Source organism: Heterocephalus glaber, unplaced genomic scaffold (genome assembly GCF_053883595.1).
Source record: "Heterocephalus glaber isolate CG9 unplaced genomic scaffold, H.glaber_assembly_v1.0 deba00001472, whole genome shotgun sequence".
Classification (NCBI taxonomy): Eukaryota; Metazoa; Chordata; class Mammalia; order Rodentia; family Bathyergidae; genus Heterocephalus; species Heterocephalus glaber.
This window is the reverse complement of record NW_028258315.1, coordinates 18,932,644-18,947,359: the sequence shown is the minus strand read 5'-3', so window position 1 is coordinate 18,947,359 and position 14,716 is coordinate 18,932,644. Positions and strand designations below refer to the sequence as shown.

The 14,716-nt window shown below is 37.6% G+C and overlaps 1 protein-coding gene across 4 annotated transcripts in view; it reads left to right on the top strand.

Moving 5' to 3' along the window:
* Mboat1 (membrane bound glycerophospholipid O-acyltransferase 1) overlaps positions 1 to 14,716 on the top strand; it is a 186,176-nt gene that overhangs the window by 73,677 nt on the left and 97,783 nt on the right. The gene's annotated exons all lie outside the window — the stretch shown is intronic.

Genomic DNA, 14,716 nt, shown 5'->3' with positions numbered 1-14,716 from the left:
GTTTGAACTAGAAAGGACACTGTTTTTAAGTAAGGAATATAAAGAGAATGTGTCTGTTACCTGAATGTCACACATGATTTACTTCCCTGATTGCTGAATGGCCATATTGTCCAGTTCTTAGAAGGTCTGTTACTGGTTTTTGCTTTAATAGATCATTATTAAACGGTATTATTTTCTCCTGTCATTGTAAATCCACAGTGCCTCACTGACATAAACCCTTGTTCTTGGAGAGGCCAGTCAACATAAGTGAGGGGTACATACCAACCTGAAATTGACAAGATGTTTTACATCAAAAATTGTTAATTAGAGATTCTTTACAAGTGTCTAGTCTCATTTCAGTCATGGAAACGACCACATGTTCTCTTTCAGAATGGAAGTGATTTAACTCTGCTACTTATTTCAGTTGACATACTGTGTAGAATTTTGTGAAGAGATGGTGTTTTGAATTTGAACCTGGTGTTGTAAATCAGCCTGATGAGGTAACTTCTCTGGTGAGCATGTGTGCAGTTCTAAAGTGCAGAACACACTTTATCATTGCCCTTAGAATAAGCCCAGATAGGAATTGAAGGGGGTTGAGTGTGATTAGTGTTTGTGTCAAAGAACATCTGTATATGCTTTTACTTTCTGAGAACACATAAACTTGCACTTTAGGTAATTCCAGGACTTGAAATTCTAAGTGATCAGGTTTCCATGGGCTGGACTGGCGTTAATGGTAAAGGTAACACACCAAATACACTTTTCCTAGTGCTGGTAATACAGTTTATATCAATACCTGTAGTGGTGAGTGTTCTTTATGTTTTTTGGTGTGAATTTGGGCTATGAAAAGCATTAGAACACTTTTTTTCCTGGGGGGAAGCTCAACAATTGTAACAAACCTGACACTTGATTCCTTTTAGGTTTGTGATACTGAGCTGATTCTTTTCCTTTGCTCACAGAAGGGTACAAATTGAGTTTTCTTTGAGGGCAGCAGCAAGACTTCTTACTTCTTTTTTCCAGTCTAGGCCAGATTCAGGCAAATAATTGCTCTCGCATCATGTTCACAATTCAGGTTGCCGGTGTGTCTTTGAAAACATGAAATGCAAACTCTTATGCACTGCTGGTAGAAGTATAAATTGGTATAACCTTTCTGGAAGGCAATTTTGCTATAAATTTCAAGTAAGAATTTTCCCATAGAATACTAAATTTGTAGGAGTCAAATTACTGTAAGGAAATAAAATTTATTCATAGGATATTCAACTGTTGTCAATAATAGTGAAAACCTGGTAGCCTCTTAATTCATCTAAAAGAGGTAAATGATCAAATCAGGGTGCTAATATGCCTCCACTGAAAATGATGTTTTCAAAGATTATAAAAATCACAAGACAAATACCCATGTATTTGTCAAGACTGAAGTTTTTCTTTGAATGTGGACATGTGTAGAAAAAGAGTGGGAGGAAATAATGACAATGTTAATCCAGAGGTTCTGTCTGGGGTGTATTACTCATGATTATGGTCATTTTCCTTATTTATGTTGCTGTCATAATGAGGAATCTGGAATGTTATTTAAATGTATTTGCATGCATCCTAAAAAGTTATGGTGTACTACAGCCAGTGTGATTATTGGAAGATGGCCATTTGAATTCTCTTTATCTTATTGAAGCATAATAGAAGAAATGTTCTTTACCTGTCCCCGCTGGTGATGGACAGACATCATCTATCCTGTTGTTCCAAGCGAAATGTTTTCCTCTGTGGCTTTGTAACATCCTAGTCACCCCACCTGACCAGCCCAGTATGTTCAAATAATTGGGTTATAGAATACGGAAAAAAAGGTATTTGCAAACAGATTTCAAAATTTACCTATTTCACATTTCTCTTCAGGCCAGTGTCAGCTTTTCAATTAGCACAGTCACCTGGACTTTAACTCTGCAGTAAAGTTATACCAAATATTTTTGGTTTGTGTCATTAAATAAAGAATTGATGATTTTGTTGTAGTTGCATACCAAAGTATAGAGATTACATTTATTTATTTATTTAGTGGTACTGGGGATTGATCTCAGGGCCTTTTTGCTGAGCTACACCTCTATCCCCTTTTTTTTGAGACATGGTCTTGCTAAGTCACTGAGTTGCTGGGCTTGTCTTGAACTTGAGATCCTCCTGCCTTAGCCTCTCAAAGAGTTCTGCAATTACAAGCATGTTATCACTATGCCTGGCTTAGGAGTTAAATCTTTGAAATGGTTGTGTGTGTGTGTGTGTGTGTGTGTGTGTGTGTGTGTGTTGTGGGATTGACCTTGTTCTATCTTTCTATTCCAAAAATATATTCATCTGCATGTCTTTTTTTTACTTCATTTCTCCATATATATATATTATTATTTTTTTAACAAATTATACTAGTAATGTTAGGTTCAAGAAGAAAAATATGGTTTTGTTTGGCTTTTCTTTAATCATGAAGAAAGAAATCATAGGACAAAAGGGAAAGGGCGAAATGGCATGATTTCAGATTGGGGAGATGGTTCCGGGGACCCAGGGGCAGGGCCTGAGGTTGACAGGTGTATACAGGTCAGAGGGTGGGGTGTGGGGTAGGAGGGGCATAATCTGAATGCAGGTTAACTTTGAAGGCCTCATTGTCTTCAGAAAATTCTTCCCCTGCGTGAAGGAGCTATTTCTGAGACTCCCCTTGATTTTGTTCTTTGCGCTTATTGTATGTGCTTGCGTATGAGCTTTGTGTTTTTGCCAAAAAGGAACATAAATTCAAGTTATAAACCAACAAATGTGTTTATGTCACATTTCAATTGAAATGCAATGTGGATGGAATTTAAGTTTTATCCTAAGTCAGTAGCTCTAAGGATTTGATTCTTCAGTCTTAGTAACTTCTGAATCTAAATTTTTTTAATTTGACCTATCCACAAGGTTAATGAAATTTACTAATTAAAAAGTATTCTGAGTGGCAGTGCTCTGAGCCAGATGTTATGCAGATTTTCCTTATACCCACAGAAAAGTAAGTACGTAGGAGGATGCTAAACTTATTTTCCTTTTAGTGAACAGGTTCTACTTCTAGTTTGTGGCGTTTCAGTTGGCTTTAGCACAGCTTACTTGTACATTGTGCTTTTTAAAGCCATGGTTGCATGTGTGAGTTGTTTCTTAAGTTGCTGGAAACTTCTTTTGATATGTAAAACACAAGCAGTATGTTGTTGAAAGTATAGTCATGATGCAACAATACTGGAGCCATAGGTTCTTAGTATTTTTTTTTTTCCAAAGTAGGATGTCTTCTCTAGGGCATGACAACACATGCTTCTTACATAGACCTTGTGGTACATATTTCTTACTGAATCAGTAGTTATTCATGCTGCTGTGGCTGTCCATTATTATGTGTTGCCCAAATCTGGATCTTCTGAGAAGAAGATGCCAAAATGGGAACAAATGTGTAAAAGATTTTTGGGGTAAGATATATTCCCTGCTGGCCAGGGGAAATGGGTGAAGGGGAGATGGATGAGACTGAGACAGCCTTCTGACTGAAATGCAGGTTTGACTTCAGAGAAGAAGAGAGGGAAAGAAAGAAGGAAGAGAGTTGTTGGATGGCTGTACAGAAGTGGCCTTCTGAAGCATATTTCTGCTGTGCCCAGTCATTGGCTGGGAGCAGCCTAAGGGTCCATGGCTTCTGCCTGAACATGTGAGTGAGATCAGAACACAGCAGCTGGGGCTGGGACCTCCCCTAGCAGCAGGTGTGATAGGTGCAATCTCATGACAGTCAGATATGTGAATATTAGACTACTAAATAGTTTGCTGAACAATGCCCAGTCATGGAATATATTTAACAGAAGTTAGAGGAAAACAAATGTATTTCTACAGAGCCAGAAAGGCAAGCTAAGTCTATGATACATTCTGTCTCTTTACTGAGGTATTCACTGTATTTTAAGGTCCTAGTATAAAGTTGTGAGTTAAATACATTGTAGGAACTTACATGATTTGCAGATAATGTGGTCACCAGAGAGTGTGCCTTACAGTTAAAACATGATATGCTGGGCTTTGCATAAGAAGGGTGGTTCCTAAGGTTTTCAAACTTCCAGACACAAAACAAGAAGACAAAAGTCTTTGGGGAGAAAACTATTATGCTTTAATAGCCATATTTGGAAAATACCTTGATGTGATGTGAGTGAACCCTGTTAAGAAAAGAGCTGTTGGCCTCTGTTACATATTGTTGGTCAGAGGTCTCTTTGAAAATCAAGAGGGTGAGCTATAATGTTATATTGGGTTGTAAGATCAAGGTAGTCTTATGAAAAAGCTTTGATATACTGTAGCCCTTATTTCTAGGACCAAAACTTCGGTGCTCTGGAAGAGCAATTATTTTTTCAATATAAAAGGGCATGGTCTAAATGAGTATCAGCAGTGGTCATGTCGTGCTACACTTGGTGGCGTGGTGGCCTTGTTTGCTGCAGTTATTCTCACTGGTTCTGGCAGTGCCCAGACACCCTTTTCTTCTTCTACAGTCAGGCCCATTTCCCCTTGTCTTGGCTTCTTGCACAGTGTCAGGAATCCTGTTTTAAGTGATGGCCATTGACCACTGGGCTTTTGCAAATGAGATATAAAGTTAGGCATAGGTGTGAAAATTTCAAAGGGTAGTTGTTGATACTTTCTTTAAAATAGTTTATTGTTTAAGTATATAATTATGGTTTAAAATTTACAAGTGTTATAGGATGAGAAAAATTTGGATAAGAAAGGGGACTCAGAGTGAAGTAGATGAGTATGATAAATGTCAGATGTGGCCAAAAGATGTTTTGTGTCTGCCCTTGTCTTCCTGTGTGCTGCGTCTGGCCTGAGCACAGGGCTTAGGGGCTGTGTGGCACCCAGATGACCCTGTGATGCTGTCATAAGACCTGAATCAAGCCTCAGCCTTGTAAATAAATAAGCTATCAATCTGTTGGGCTCAAAGGCTGTAAATTATGTAAAAAAATCACAAGAATAGAGGCCAGAAAATCTTAGGCGAGACTTAGACTTCAAGGAAAATATGGTAGAGCAGTGGGATTTTATCTTGACTTGTTGAACAGTGCTAAAGTCCAAATTTTATGTCCTGTTCAAAATTCTTATGTTAGCTGCATCCTTAAGGTTGTGATATTAGGAGGTGGAGCCTTTGGGAGGTGATTAGATCAGATCATGAGGTTTGAGCCCTCACAAATGGGATTAGTGGTCTTACAGAAGCAGCCCCAGAAAGCACCTTTACCCCTCCACCAATGTGGTTATAAAAAGATAGCCATCTTGAAAGCAAGTCCTCAACTAAGCACTGAATCTCCCAACACCTTGACTGCCGAGTTTCCAGCTTCCACTAATGTAAGAAAATTTCTATCAAAGTTAAATGTAAGCCACCTAATTCTGGGTATTTTGTTATGGCAGCTTGAATGAACTTAGATAAACAAGAATAGACAAGAATAGAGGTATTAAAGATACTAACTAACTGAAACGTCTAGCGACAACAAGGTTAGGGACTGGGGCGATGATGAGGGTAGTGAGTGGAACAGCATGACCCCTCCTGCCTAGTGACCAGTGGGAGAGAGAGAGGGACTTGGATCACCATCATGGGTTCAAGTAGCCTGGAGCCAGCGGGCCAAGAGTGGGAAGTGAAGTCAGCACTCGTCCACCCTGTGACCAGCCGTGTGAGAGGAACAGAGGAGGCTGTGCAAAGTTGGGGAGGGGCCAACTATACATGGGACTGGGAGCAGCCTTGGCCTGCCTCTGTCTGAGGACACCGCAGCAACTGGGAGAGCATCGCAGTCAAACAGTGTAAAGAGATGTGGATGGGCTGTCCAGAAAGCTGCTGGCTGAAGACTGGCCCCAGCCCCCATATCCAGAGGCCAAGATCAGCCCTGCACCAAGCACTAATCCTACTCAGACTTGGCAGGGTTACCCAGCAGAGATTTGGGCTTTAACTTAGACACTACCACACAACTGTGGGCACCAGAGGAATTTTATTGTTTCCTTTTTTTTTTGATCTTTCTTTGTTTCATTTTCCTTTTTCTGTATGTTCTTTTTTTCTTGGTTGTTTAGTTTTTTACTTTTATTGTTTGTTTAGTTAGGACCATCCTATTTCTCTTTCCTTGTGTCTTGATATTTTGATATTTTCATGTGAGTGAACATTATCTTTAGGCTTTCTGGTTCGCTTTGATACTCTTTTGCTTTCTCCATCATTCTTTCTCTCCAGTCCTCTTCTCCAGTTTCCCAAAGCTTGGGTGATCTTCCTTTGTCCATCAGCCTTGCTCCTACTATATTTCTCCTTGCTTACCTTGCTGTTTTGTCCCGTTACTCTTAAATTTCCCCCTCACAGGGTAAAATCACTTTACCAAAGAGAAACTCACTGCATACAAGTTCCTGGTTTATGTTGGATTTTGCAATAAAGCCATAGATCTTGCTCTTATAGTTAAAGGTACCGAAATAATAGTTACCACAGTTTGTCAGTTTCTAGGCTGTGCTTGATGCTATTGTTATTGCTAATTGTACAACTTTAGCCAGGATGCCATACCTTTGTAATCAGTTGTTCTCCCTTGTATGACAACACTGTGATTGTCTGGGGTCATAATTGTCACCATAGTCCAGTACCAAAGGACTGGGTGCTGAGACAAATAGATAGCAACTTCTCATCCCTAATAAATTGGGAAGGTAGGATCTTGGGACAGACACAAAGGCTGAGATCCAGCTACACCTAGAAGACATATCTAAGGAATAAATATTTCCTAGGGAAGCCTCAATACTAGTGATAAAGCTACCTACCATAAGAAACTTGCAAGCATCAACACTGAAAACAAATTAGAATAAAAAGTAGAAAATGACAAAACACAAGCAAAATGCACCCCCAGACCTCTAGCCCACTGAGGACAAATCCAGGAGATAGAGGAAATCAGAAGCTACCCACCCCAATTTCCTGAAATGATAGCAGCAGAAGTAAATAAACAGATGAATGAGGCTGTAGAGAAAATCAAATAAGAATAATATCTCAGGTAAAAAAAGATGATCATAATGAAGGACTTGCTCAGTGAATCTAGAGTAGATATAAATTTAAAAAATAGAGGAGGTTAGGAAAATGATGGAAACCATGAATGCCCAACATAGGAAAGAAATGGAATCCATGAAACAGATCCAAACAGATATCCAGGAGATTAAAAATTCCACTGAAAGTTTCCAAAGCCAAATGAATGAAAGTGAGGACAGAATATCAAATCTAGAAGACAGGATTGCAGTTAGTTATCACAAAAAGAAAGGTCTCTTAAAAATAGCAAGAGACCATGAAAAATCAATCCAACAGTTGCAAGATGATGCAAAGAACAACATAAGATTGATTGGAATCAATGAAAAAGCACGAGTCACTGCAAAAAACATAAAAAACAACCTGTTCACAGAAGTAATGGCAGAAAGCTTCCCAAGCATGGAAAAAGAATTTGACATACAAATAAGTGAGGCATATAGAACTCCAATTAGCCATGACCAAAATAAATCTACATCAAGGCATATAATAATAAAGATTCCAGAAATTCAGCAAAAGAACAGAATGTTAAAAGCTGTTAGAGAAAAACAAATAACCTATAAAGGAAAGCCCATCAGAATCACAGCAGACTTCTTAACACAAACCGTTAAGTCAAGGAGAGCTTGGAGTGAAGTATTTCAAGTCCTGAAAGAAAAATAACTTCCAACCCAGATTGATGTATCCTACAAAACTATCTTTCAGAATCAATGGAGAAATAAGATACTTCCAAGATAAAGAACAACTGAAGAAATTCATGACCACCAAATGAGCTATATAAAATGTTCTGAAGAATATTTTAGAAAGAGATAACAAAGACCACAATTCCAAGAACACCAATAGAAAGGTGCCACCAGGCAAGGCAAGCAATTAAACAGAGGCAAACAACAGGAACCAACAACAGGAAAATTAATATGACAAGGATAAGCCAATATATATCAGTTATAACTGTCAGTGTAAATGGCCTCAATTCACCAATCGAAACAGAGTGACAGAATAGATCAAGAAACAAGATCCAACAATTTGCTGCATACAGGAAACACATCTAACAAAACAAAATTCATAGACTGAAAGTCAAAGGTTGAAAAACAATACTTCATATGACAGGAACCTGGAAAAAAGCAGGGGTAGGCAAATGAACTTCAAGCCAAGACTGATCAAAAGAGACAAAGAGGGTCACTATATACTTGTTAAGGGAAAACTCCAAGAAGAACCGATAACAATCATAAATATATATGGACCAAATACCAGTGCACCCAAGTATATAAAACAAATATTAACAAATGAAAAATCAAATAAGCTCTAAAACAATTATAATGAGAGATCTCAATGCCCCACTGTCACATACAGAAAGATATACTAGACAAACAAATCAGCAAAAAAAAAATACCAGAATTGAACCAAATCTGTGAACAAATGGACTTAGTAGATGTCTACAGAGTGTTCCACCCCTCAATATCAGAATACACATTCTTAGCTGTGCATGGTATATTCTCCAAAATAAACCACATACTAGCTCATAGAACATGCTTAACTAAATGCAAAGGAATTGAAATTATTCCATACATATTATCAGACCATAGTGTAATGAAACTAGAAATCAGTGGCAAAAGAAACTACAAAAGCTACATAAACACATGGAAATTAAACAACAACCCCCTGAACAACCAATAGGTCACAGATGAAATTGAAGAAGAAATTAGACAGTTTCTAGAATTAAATGATAATACTGCAACAACATGCTGGAACTTATGGGATGCAATGAAAGCATTCCTATGAGGGAAATTTATGTCAGTGAACTCTCATGCCAGGAAAACACAGTCAGCACAAATAAACAACCTAATGTTAAACCTCAAACTTCTAGAAAAAGAAGAACAAGTCAAACCCAAAGCTCATACGAGGGAGGAAATTATAAAGATTAGAACAGAAATTGATGCACTCAAGACTAAAGAAAACAGTACAAAAAATCATTGAATCAAATAGTTGATTCTTTGAAAGATTAAGTAAAATTGATAAACCCTTAGCCCACCTTATCAGGAAAAGGAAAGAAAAGACTCAAATCCATCTGATTAGTAATGAAAAGGGTGAAATCACAACAGATCCTGCAGAAGTTCAGAAGATCATCAATACCTGCTTTGAGAGCCTTTATTCTATTAAGATGGAAAACACAGAAGAAATGGAAAGATTCCTAGATACATACAAATTCCCAAAGCTAAATCGAGACAAAAAAATTGTAAATAACCCAGTTTCAGTCAATGAAATTGAAGATACAGTTAAAAATCTATCAACAAAAAAGGTCCAGGTCCTGTTAGATTCACAGCTGCATTCTACAGAAAATTTAGAGAAGATCTAATGCCACTACTCTTCAAAGTCTTTAATGAAATTGAAAAGGAAGCAATTCTCCCAAAGTTATTCCTGGAAGTAAGTGGTACCTTGATACCAAAACCAGAGAAGGATCCAACCAAAAAAGAGCACAACAGGTCAACCCTAAAGAACATAGACACAAAAATCCTTAGTAAGATACTAGCAAACAGAATGTAGCAAATCATCAAGAAGATTATACATCATGACCAAGTAGGATTCATCTCAGGGTTGCAAAGATAGTTCAACATAGGGAAATCCATAAATGTAACTGTATATTAATACAGCCAATGACAAAACCCATATGATCATCTCAACAGATTTAAAAAAGTGTTTGGCAAAGTCCGACATCCATTCATGATAAAAACCCTACAGAAAATTGGAACAGATAGTCTTTATCTCAATCTGATAAAAATCATCTATGACAAACCAACAGCCAACATCATTCTATTGCTACTTTTATTTATTTATTTTTTTGGTACCGGGGATCGAACTCGGGTCCTTGTGCTTGCGCAGCAGGCGGTGAAACCACTGAGCTAAATCCCCAACATCATTCTAAATGGACAAAAACTGAAAGCTTTCACTCTAAAGTCAGGAACAAGACAAGGATGTCCACTATCACCACTCCTGTTCAATATAGTTCTGGAAACATTAGCTAGAGCAATTAGACGAGAAAGAAAAGGAATAAAGATAGGAAAGGAAGAAGTTAAATTATCGTTATTTGTGGATGACATGATACTCTACAAAGAAGACCCCCCAAAAACTCCACCAATAGACTTCTTGATTTAGTAACCCAATTCAGTTACATAACAAAGTTACATACAAACTCAACACTCAAAAATTAGTAACATTCTTGTACACAAATGATAAACTTACTGGGAGACAAATTAAGGAAATTATGCCTTTCACAATAACATAAAAAAAATGGAATACTTAGGAATCAGTCTAACCAAAGAAGTAAAAGATCTTTGCATTGAAAACTACAGTACTCTGAAAAAAGAGATTGAACAGGTTATCAGAAAATTGCTCATGAGTAGGAAGAGCTAACATAGCAAAAATGGTCATAGTCCTAAAATTGTATGCAATCCCAATCATAATACCAGTAGCATACCTCACAGAACTAGAGAAAACATTCCTAAAATTCATTTAGAACAAAAAGAGACCTAGAATAGCAACAAAGGCAAGGCAGGGGCCATCACAATCCCTGACTTGAAATTATACTGCCGAGCTTCTGTGATAACATTGTGGTACTGGCAAAAAAACTGACCTGAGGATCAGTGGATCAGATTAGAAGATGCAGAAACAACTCCAAACACACTGAGCTACCTTATCTCTGACAAAGGGACTAAACACCTTCACTGGAAGAAAGGTCCTTTAATAAATGGTGCTAGAAAAACTGACTGTCCACATGGTGAAGTCTAAAACTAGACCCATGTCTCTCACCATGCACTAATCTAAAATCAAAGTGGAGCAAAGACTTAAATTTTAAAACAGAAACACTAAATGTGCTGGAATAGAGAATAGGTAGAACTGTTGAAGACAGAGAAGTAGGCCAAAACTTTGTGAACAAAACCTTGATAGCACAGAAAAAAATTACAATGAATCAGCAATAGGATCTCACCTTATTAAAAAGCTTTTGGACAGCAAAAAATCACCAACAGAATGGAGAGACAACCAAAAAAGTGGGAAAAAATTTTTGCCAGCTGTTCCCTCAGATGAAAGACTAATATCTAGAATATGTAAAGAACTGAAAAAAAACCCAAACCCTTCAAATTTAAAGACCCAGTCCAGAAATGAGCATCTGACATGAATACACACTTCTCAGATGAAGAAGTACAAACAGCAAATAAAAACATGAAAAGATGTTCAACATCACTGGTCATTTGAGAGATACAAATTAAAACAACACTGAGATTCCATCTCACTTCAGCAAGAATGGATATTATCAAGAAATCAACCAGTAACAACGCTGGAGGGGCTGTGGGGAAAAAGGAACACTTCTCCAATGTTGGTAGGCATATCAACTGATGCAACTACTGTGGAAATCAGTGTGGAGATTTCTCAAAAAATTGTAAATCAGTATGGAGATTTCTCAAAAAGACTGTAGGTTCCATTTTACCTAGTCATTCCCCTTCTTGGTATCTTCCTGAAAGACTTAAAAGCATTATACCACAATAATATATTCACACTCATGTTTATAACAGAATAGTTTGTAATAGCTAAATCTTGGAGACAACCCAAATGCCCATCAACTGATCAAGGGATAAAGAAGATGTGGCTTTTTTATATAGTGGAGTACTACTCAGCCATAAAGAAAGATAAACTTGAGACATTTCTAGGTAAATAGATGCACCTTGAGACCATACTCTTAAGTGAAATAAATCGGACACACATGTTAAGTATTGTATTGTTTCTCTGGTGTGAGGAACTGAAAATGTAAATAAGGACCAAATTGTGAAATAGGAAGAAAATGTGCAAATGGGAAGGGGCACTAGGAAGGGGGGAGGGAGAAAGAAAGAAAGGGAAAAGGAAGAAAAACACAAAAAGAAAGAGAAAATGGAAACAAAGCTCTTACAGTTTGTTTGTTTGTTTTTTGGTACTGGGGATCGAACTCGGGACCTTGCGCTTGCAAGGCAGGCACTGGAACCACTGAGCTAAATCCCCGGCCCAAAGCTCTTATAAATAAGGAGGGGAAGAGGGGCTGAAGAGAGGGAGAGGAATGGGAAAAAATTTTTTTGAGACATGGTCTTGAACTCCTGGGGTCAAGTGATTTTTTTCTGTTTCAGCCTCTCAAGTACCTTGGACTACAGGCACGCAACACTGTATGTTGCTCAATTTTTAAATGTTTTTATTACAGCTTTATTGATAATACAATTCACATATGGTAAATTATTTAAAGTGTACAGTTCGATAGTTTTTTTAGCATATTCAGCAAGTGAATTCACAGTGTACAACATCACTACAATTCATTTTACATTTTCATTACTCCTCTAAAGAAATCATATGGATTAGTCGTCCTTCTTCATTTCCTCCCATTCCCTACAATCTTTGTTTTTCCATGGATTTGCCTATTCTAGACACCTTGTATAAATGGAATTGCACAGTAGGCTTATTTCACTTAACATGATGTTCCAAGGTTCATGCATGTTGTCCTTCATGTCAGTAATTCATCCCTTTTGTGCTAAGTAATATTCTATTGCATAGACTTACGACATTTTATTTATCTTTTCATGAGGTGATACACATTTGGATTATTTCTTTGGGCTATTATTAGTAATGTTGTTCTGAACAGGCATGTACATTTTGTGTAGATATATTTTTATTTCTCATGGACATATACCTAGATGGGGAATTGCTGTGTCATAAGGTAGCTCTATGTTTAACCTTTTTAGAAACTGCTACACTGTTCCTGAAGCAGGCACACCATTAAATATTCCCACAGGCAGTGAGTAATGCTCCAGTTTCTCCACCTCCCTGCCAACACTTGTTATAGTCTACCTTTTTTTTTTTTGGTACTGGGAATCGAACTCGGGTCCTTGCGCTTGTGAGGCAAATGGTGGAACCACTGAGCTAAATCCCCGGCCCTACCTTTTAATTCTAACCATCCCAGTACTTGTGAAATGGTATCTCATTGTGGCTTTGATTTTTATTTCTCTGATGGCTAGGTACTGTTGAGCATCTTTTCAACAAAAAGATGCCTATTGGCCATTTTCTTATCCTCTTAAAGAAATATCCACTCGAATTCTATTCCCATTCTAGAACTGAGTTATTTGTCTAGTAAGTTATAAGAGCTCTTTATATATTGTAGCCAGACAGGTGATTTTCAAATGTTTTCTTACATTCTGTGAAATATCATTTTACTTTCTTGTTGGCGTGTGTCCTTTGAATCATTAAAGTTAGATTTTAACGATATCCATTTAATCTGTTATTTTCTTTTCTTGCTTGTCCTTATGCCAAAAGAAAACCAGTACCTAGTTTCCTAAAAGTGCTATAGCTTTAGGAAATACATTTAAGTCTTTATCCATTTTTGAATTTTTATATTCTTTTTATGGGGATACCTAGTTGTCCCATCATTGTTCATTAAAAAGACTATTGTTACCCTCAGTGAACTATCCTAGAATCCATTTTTTATATGGTTAGCACTTCTGAGGCAAGATTTTATATTATGGCTTTTATGAACTGAAGGTTGGTGTTAATTTATGTCATTAAATGGTTTGTTGATAGGGAGCTGAATTTTATAAATACATCTTTTACTATGTGTGCATGGAAGAATTGCCTTTGATAGAACAAAGCACATTAGGGCATATTTGGATGAAGCAAGCAGTACAGGTATGTGTCACTTAACATTGGGAACACATTCTGAAAAATGTATGATTATGTGATTTTGTCCTTGTGTGAATATATTAAGTTATTTTCATAAAACTAGGTGGTATAGCCTTCTACATTTCTACTCTGTAAGGTATAACCTGTTTATTGTCCCTAGGGTACAAATTTGTACAGCATGTTACTGTACTGAGTGCTGTAGTCAATTGTAACCTAGTGGTAGGTATTTGTATTTGTAAGCATTTCTAAACAGGTTTGTTTACATGAGCATCACCACAACCACGTGAGTATAAAAGACATAAGACAATTGCTATTAACACTTTCACAACGGGGCTGTAATTAGTATGTCTCCCTGCTGGGTGGCTCTGAACTACCAGTGGTACATGTATGACTATTCCATTGAGCATTATGGGACAGTCATGTATGTACTACCAGTGGCAGGGATGTGTTGATCCCCCCCAAATATTCCCCCTTGCTTCAAACACATATCATTCTTGCCACTTTCTGAAGCAGTTCTGGAAGTCCTCTTTTTTGCTACCGGGGATCGAACTCAGGACCTTGCACTTGGGAAGCAGGCGGCAGAACCACTGAGCTAAATCCCTGGCCCTGGAAGTCCTCTTTTGTGAGTGTCTTTAGTTGCACTCTCCTGCCTGCTTCCCTTTCATAGTCATTTTGAACTTTAGGGAAGAGCCATAAGTTGCATGGTGGCAGAACTGGTGAATGAGGTGAATGTGGACACAGTGCACTGTTTTTTATGAGCCTGCCTTTCCACTGGATGGCACTCCGCAGCACCCTTTACTGTATTTTGAGTCACATCTTGTAAAGAACCAATGAAAGAGGACTTCCAGAGATGCTTCAGAAATTGGCAAGGATGATGGGATAAGTGTATTCGAAGTACTTAAATAAAAAAATAAAAAAAATAAAAAGAATTTGATCATTCACCACAGGTGTTTTTCATCACACCGTATGCATGCATGTGTGTGTGCATGAGTGTGTGTGTCTTGTCTCTCTGTCTCTGTGTGTCCTCTTTGTTTCCCCCTGCCCCCTTCT